The following is an 8,111-nucleotide window of genomic DNA, read 5'->3' as shown; positions in this document are numbered from 1 at the left end:
CGGCGTTTCATTGGCTAACCAATGTGTCAATCATCATTTGAATCGATCACTATTGGCTGAAGTTATTCGGAGCCTCGGATTGGATAGATGGCCAAACCAAACCCTGCAATTGGCCGAAAAAGATGTGTCAATCATCAGTTAAATCGATCGCTATTGGCTAAAATTATTCAGAGCCTCCAATAGGCTAGATGACCAAAACAAATCTTGCAATTGGCCGAGTTTAGCAATGGCGTAGCAAGCTTAGCAAGCTTGCTAAAGTACACCATAAAGAAACATGTTTTATTAGTCTGTATCTGCAAATAATTTACTCTCCTGGATTTACTTCACTCACGGTTGTAAGAAGTCCATGATTGCGTATCATTATTGAACGTGAGAACTTAGGTGAGTTATGCGGCTTTATATTTTCCCGGTATCTTGTTTTAGAATGATCTTGATGTTGCTGTGATGAGTTGAGTGAATTAAACTCAATTCCAAGTGTTTATTGTCATATGCACAGTAAAGATGCGAGCGAAAAAGAAAATAGAAACTTAGAAATGTTTGGGGTTTCTTGAATCCCAAGACTTTAACCTTCCGAATGATATTTGAAATGATGCATTTGAGTGACATCGTACGGACACCGCATCCGCACGTGTCTACGACACGTATTTGCTTCTTTGCAAGCTTTGGGAATGTTAAGGGGGTAATCAGTTGGACTGAATCATCTGACTGTTTTGTCGACGTTCCCATTGTAGCGCCTTATAATCCCGGTGCGCCTTATCTATGGAAGATATAGGACCAAAAACTATTTTTTGGGGGTGCGCCCTATAACCCGGTGCGCCCTATAGTGCGGAAAATACGGTAATTTATATTACAATATTACAAGATACAAATACTGAAATATTTGGCCAAAATCCAGATTTTGTTATTTTTTAAAGCTTATGAGCTATTGGCAGAATGCGGAACTGACGTCTAAAATAAAGGACCCAGAGGTGGAAAGAGGAAGCGGCACATCTTCTGCTGTGACACCAAGGATGAAAATTTATTTGGTTTTAGTGATTTAAAGATAAACTGATAGTTTTGTAAGCATGTTCTTTGTGGTAGAGTTCTCTGAATAATATAATCTTTGTGCCAAAGTGTGCATTTCGGTGCAGAATTTCAGCACTGAAGTGTGTTATTCAAGTTACTTCAGAAAAATATTACTCAAGTTGTAGTAAAAAGCAGTCATCGAAATAATTACTTGAGTAAAAGTAAGTGCATGCTGTGCTGATCGTCCACGAAGAGAAAAAAAGGGAAAAAAACAAAACCAAAAAAACAGCAAGAGAGAAGCCTGGCCCTGCCCCACCCCGCCTGGCCAGACTTAACGATTGACATTGTAAGCCCGAACCTAGCCAATATTTTCAGTTTGGATCTTACCTTTACGGTGAGAGTATGTTATCATGGAAGCCCAAGAGAGCCATAATTCCATTGAAAAATGAACATTCAATTGATAAAAACTGCCCTAAAACAAACATTAAATTGATAATAAACGGCATTTAAAAATCAAAAGCTTTTAGCAAAATATTTTGATCAAAACGTTATCATAATTGAATTTTACATGTCATATCACTTTAAGTGAAACAAAAAAAAAATGTTTTTAACCAGCCAGACACTCTATGTTCAGTATCCCAAAAGCTCTGAACTTAAAATCACCCCTGACTAATACTATTTTGTTTCTAAAAGAGATAAAATATGTGTATGCTATATTGAAAAAATATATTATTATGGGGGCAGCACGGAGGCGCAGTGGTTAGCGCTTGTGCGGCACAGTTCATGTCATGGGAACCTCCTGCGTGGGTTCAAATCCAGCTACAGAATTCCTGTGCGGAGTTTGTATGTTCTCCCCGTGCTTGCGTGGGTTGCGGGCACTCCGGTTTCCTCCCACGTTCCAAAAACATGCATTTCAGGTGAATTGGCCGGTCCAAATTGTCCCTAGGGGTGAATGAGCGAATGAGTTGTCTGTCCCCGTGTGCCCTGCGATTGGCTGGCAACCAGTTCAGGGTGTCCCCTGCCCACTGCCCGGAGTCGTTTATTTTTAAAAGACGTTTTAAATTATTTTAGATATAAATTCATTTAACAAAATCCAAACTAAGGATAAAAGCCAACCTTTTATTTTCAATAAGTTAATTATTGATTAAAAAATGCTAAGTGTTATGGCCATTTAGTTTTTAAAATATAGTGCTGTTTTTAAATATATAAGCAGTATTCTTTAAAATCTTTTAATTTGCTATTATTTTTCATTTATTTAATTTTGACTCTCTTGGGCTTCTGTATCAAAAACAGTTGTCATAATTTATTCATTTATTTATTCATATCCTTTTATTCAAAATAAAGTGTCATTTAGGAAATATATGCCCCATTTTATTTCAAATCTAGTATTTTGGGGCTATTTTTTCTTTTTTTTTTCAATATCTGCACTTTTGGGCCTCCATATAAAGAAGATGTGTTCATTATTTAAAATAAAGTGTCATATTATGAAATATACTCTGTTACTCTTTAAAACTAATAATTTGGTGTTATTTTTTAAAAATGTGTTTTTATTTTATTTTTGGGCTTCCATAATAAAGCTGGCAGTCCTTATTGGGTTATTAAAAAAAGATCCTTAACTATTTCAAAATAAAATGACATTATTATGAATTCCGTGAATGCCCCCTATTATTTAAAATATATTACTATAGTCGTATTTTTCATGTCAAGTCATGTTTATTTGTATAGCCCTTAATCACAAAGAGTCTCAAAGGGCTGCACAGACCACAGATTTTTAAGACCATTAGGACACCATCCCCTAATCTAAAACCTACATGAGGGCAAATAATACACATATTATCAACATAAAATATAGGTTATTCGTATGCTATGGACTAGAAGTGTGTTTTAAGCTTAGATTTAAACATTTCCACTGAAGTTGCAGATCGAATCTCAGTGGGAAGACCATTCCACACGGGGCCAGAATGGAGAACGCTCTCAAACCTGCGACTCTCTTCTTGGCTCTTGGGATCACTAGTAGACCAGCGTTTTCAGAGCGAAGGCTAGGGACCGGAACATAGGGGGTAAATTAATTCTGAAAAATATGAGGGAGTTTTAGCACTCTTAGGCTCCAATAAAAAAGGTGGTGGTCAGTATTTGGTAATTTTTTATTTATTTTAAAAAATAGAGTGTCAATATGATAAAATGTATGCCCCCTGTTCTTGAAATTATATCGAATTTCGAATTGGTGATATTTTTCAGTTTTATTTCATTTTCTGTATTAAAGAAGGGTGTCATAAATTGGTCATTTATCTTTTTCCATATTTCAAAATAAAGTATCATTATGATGATTTATATACCCCTTGTTCTTAAAAATCTATTAGTTTGACAGTATTTTTCTTTTTTATTTATTAATTTTTTGCAAGCTGACGGTCCTAGTTTGATCATTTTTATTTTATTTTTTTCTCCAAAAAGCAAGTGTCATTATTATGAAATACATATCACTTTTCTTTAAAATTCATTCATTTTGCACCTTTTTTATTTTGATTTAATTTTGTCACTCTTGGGCTTCTGTATCAAAGAGGGCGGTCATAATTTGGTTGAACATTGGTCATTTTTCTGTACTTTTTAACTTATTTCAAAATAAAGTGCCATTATGATGAAATATCTCATCTCATCTCATCAGCCGTACCGCTTATCCTCATTAGGGTCGCGGGGGGGCTGGAGCCCATCCCAGCCATCTCCGGGCAGTGGGCAGGGGACACCCTGAATTGGTTGCCAGCCAATTGCAGGGCACACAGGGACAGACAACTCACTCGCTCATTCACACCTATGGACAATTTGGACCGGCCAATTCACCTGGAATGCATGTTTTTGGAATGTGGGAGGAAACCGGAGTGCCCGGAGGAAACCCACGCAAGCACGGGGAGAACATACAAACTCCGCACAGGAAGTCTGGAGCTGGATTTGAACCCACGACAGGTTCCCATGACATGAACTGTGCCGCACAAGCGCTAACCACTGTGCCGCCATGCTGCTCATGATGAAATATATCCCCCCTTAATCTTACAATATATTAATTTAAAGGCATTTGTTATATTATTATCTTTAAAAATAATCAATTGTAATTAATAATTTATTAATAATAAATATATAACGGGATTTAAAAATATATGATAATATTGCATAATATTGAAACAGTATTTTGCATATCATATCTCTCATGTAAAAAGGATATTTCCATATTTGGTCATTTTTAGCATCCATGGAATATTGCGAAAAAATAAAAAGTTTCCAGAAAACGAGTCCTTGCAACCTAGCGATGTAGATTTAACAGCCCACCTCCCTCATGAATATTAATGAGAGGTGTCGCCATTCTCAACGTCGCAGATTTATGTTCTTGATTTGCGTCAAAGTCAAAGAAGCGTTGAGCAAAATGTCACCATGTCTTTAAGAGCCCGTCGTCCTTCTATTCGCTATTGGAGAACTATCGGTATTTATTTAAATAGAAATGGTAGCAGGAAAAAAACAAAAAAGGTAAGTTGTTTAAAATAGTTCTCATATAAAAAAATGAAAACAAAATAAATAAATGGAATAAGTGCATTGTTTAAAAAAAGCAGAAAAAAGTGGGACAAAGTTGGGTTGGATTAAAAAAAAAAAAAAAAATCAATAAATGACTATACTTCCCATATTGTGCTTCTCTGGCAACAGCGTTGCCAGCAGGTGGCTAGCATGCGCGTGGCTGTACACAGTGAAAATGACGCCCACGCATGATTTGTGGCCTCACTTCAAATGGGTCTCAGTTGCAATATTGATGCCGACTTTGCGTTTTATGTCAAAAGTAGTAAAATGCGCCACTTTTCCACCGTAAACTTTATGAGACTTTATTGTCTCAAAGTAATTAAGAGCGCATTAAGTTTAACGCGCGACTCCGGATTGCGCACAACTGCATGCTAGCAAAAAACAAATGATCATAAAGTGTGTTTATGTTGAGATATAAGCGCTGATAGAAAAATAATACAAATATGAAGACACGGCGAAACATTTTAGGGTGGTTTCTTTCTTTGATTGACACTTGATTTTTCCATTAAAATGTTTTTTTATGATACAAACAAATCTCATCCTTACAGAGAAACCTCTATCATGTTTTTGTCGATTTCAAGAAGGCATTTGACAGGGTATGGCAAGCCGCTTTATGGGCCTCCATGCAGAAGTACAACATGGGCCAGAAACTAGTTCAGACCGTTGAACAACTGTATGCCAACTCCAACAGTGTGGTACTGATCAATGGTACCATTGGATTTACACAGTTGGTGTGAGACAAGGCTGCACTCTCTCTCCAACTTTTTTCAACATCTTCCTAGAAAGATCATGTCTGATGCTCTGAAGAAAGACAAAGAGAATGTCAGTATTGGGGGACACAACATCACTAACATCTGTTTTGCTGATGATATTGCCAGATTGGCAGGAGAAGAACAGGAAATCAAAGAGCTGGTCAATCACCTGGACAAAGCATTATTAGAATTGTTAACTAACAACAAAAGTAAAGACCAACAATCCCCAAGGTATCACCACAAACATCACCATCAACCACCAAGAGCTTGAATCTATCACCAAATGTAAATATTTTGGAGCTGTCATACCAGAAGAGGGGTAATCATGGCCAGCATAGCTCACACCACAGCCCCACATGCTAGACCCAAACCCATCTAGTGGGACAAGATCAAAGCAGTGAAATAAACGATCCGACTTATGCAAGTGCTGATGACTTCCATCTTCTTCTACGCTTGCGAGACGTGGACTCTCACAGCAAAACTGGAAAGGAAAATCCAGCCCATGTAGATGCGATGATACAGAAAACTTCCAGGCATCTAGCTGATGCCTAGAAGTTTCCCATGTGTTAAACGCAACGGTGCGCAACACCGTCAGAGAGCACATTGGACCCTACGAAGAACTGTTGTAAACTGTGCGTAGACGGACACTTCAGTGGTATGGTCACATGACAAGATCATCAGGACTGGCTAAGGTAATTTTCTAGGGCACAGTCCAAGGGGGCAGGAGAAGAGGAAGACCAGAAAAGAACTGGGCCGACAACATTAAGGAATGGACTGGCGCCAACTCGGTCACAACCCAATCACAGGCCAGGAACTGTCAACAGTGGAAAAAGCTGTGCAGAGTTGCATCCTTATTGGTGCCCTGACGACTCAGACGGTTAGGGGTTCCGTGAACCGAAAAAAGCACATTCGATTTTAGGTCTACTGATAACATTTTCATTTTTATTGTTCAGTCAATGAATCAAACACACTGTTATTTAAAAAATGTTTGTTATTTCTTATCATAAACCACAACATTAAAAAACACAAAGCGTTTTTTTTTTCTAAGTTAAATTTTTTGGGACAAAACTACTCTAAGCAATTTCATCAAGTTTTATAAACGGATGAAATAGACAATTGAACTTTTTTAGTAAAAAAATGGAACTCTGACAAAAAAACCCCATACTTTTTCCTTGTTCTTTTTTTTAAGATGGGATTTGTTTTTATTAATTTTGACAGTAAATGAAACAAACCATAGAGATTTTTGACAAAAATATATTAATTGATCTTTTTTTTCCTGGAAGGAGTTAAAACATTGGGCAGCACGGCGGCGCAGTGGTTAGCGCTTGTGCGGCACAGTTCATGTCATGGGAACCTGTCGTGGGTTCAAATCCAGTTCCAGACTTCCTGTGCGGAGTTTGTATGTTCTCCCCGTGCTTGCGTGGGTTTCCTCCCACGTTCCAAAAACATGCATTTCAGGTGGATTGGCCGGTCCAAATTGTCCCTAGGTGTGAATGAGCGAATGAGTTGTCTGTCCCTGTGTGCCCTGCAATTGGCTGGCAACCAGTTCAGGGTGTCCCCTGCCCATTGCCCGGAGATGGCTGGGATGGGCTCCAGCCCCCCCCCCGCGACCCTAATGAGGATAAGCGGTACGGATGATGAGATGAGATGAGTTAAAACATTTTTGGGATGGGTGTTGAACAATTGACCCATTAAATTGTTTTTATTTTACATTTGTAGAACTTACACCCCTCACACAACCACATTTTTTATTTAGGAAATGTAAAAAAAAAATTCAAACATTTTTGTAAGTTTAAGTACATAGACACCCTGAGAAATGTGAATTTATTTTTTATGGATGAAATCATTTATTGTCAAGTTTGACTTTTGGAAAAAAAAGTTTTTTTTTCTATTTACAGAAATAGATTAAATGAACCTTTTTTTCCTTTTAAAATTAAAACTTTTTACAAAGAAAAAAACTTTAATTGATATAACTGACGAATAATTCAAATAAATAATTGATGAATGAATAAAAAATTATAAAAGTTTTTTTGCATGAAAAGTAATATTTTTTTAAAGTAAAAATAACAAACTTTTTTTTAATCCAAACGTTATGCAACATATAATTTTCCTGCCATTATATCTAATACATGAAATCACTTTTTTCAGATAATAGTTTCCTATCGAAATAATAAAGTGAAATAATAAAGAGCAAATGTTATCCACCTATTAAAATTTTTTTGACATTTGACTTTTCATCCTAAACTGATTTGAGAAACTATGTTTTCGTTGATTAAAATAACTAAAAATAATTTTAAAATGGCCATTTTTATAATTCGTTTGAATCAAATAATAATATAATAAAATAGCTTTTTCTAAAGTGATAAAATAATGTTTAATCATTAGATTTCTTTCCTGAAACGCATTTCTTTCCAGCTAAATCTTTATCCAGAATATCAGATTTTTTTTTGTTCTTTTTTGACATTTCTGTCAATAAAAACGCCTCAAAAGTTGAACATTTCAGCAAGTCCTTGAACGCCACTGGAGCGTGCACATCAATACACAAAAATCTGTTACCTCGAAACATCACAAGACGTCCTCCTTCACGTCCTGTTCTTCTTCATTAAATGATCACAAGACTCGTTTAGGGAAAGAAATTCGATTACTAGCGCATAATGTGCTTCCCGCAATAACAACAACATCTGTGATAAACAAATATCGACTTTTTCAAATGTATTGTATGTATAGTAAACTATTGTAAAACATAATAATACGTTGTTGGATGTGAACTTCTTATTGCCAAAGTTCAAGCCTCTA

This window comes from Urocampus carinirostris, chromosome 1 (genome assembly GCF_059441175.1).
Source record: "Urocampus carinirostris isolate Australia breed hairy pipefish chromosome 1, RoL_Ucar_1.0, whole genome shotgun sequence".
NCBI lineage: Eukaryota > Metazoa > Chordata > Actinopteri > Syngnathiformes > Syngnathidae > Urocampus > Urocampus carinirostris.
The sequence above is the reverse complement of the archived record's forward strand: the minus strand, read 5'-3'. Positions refer to the sequence as shown.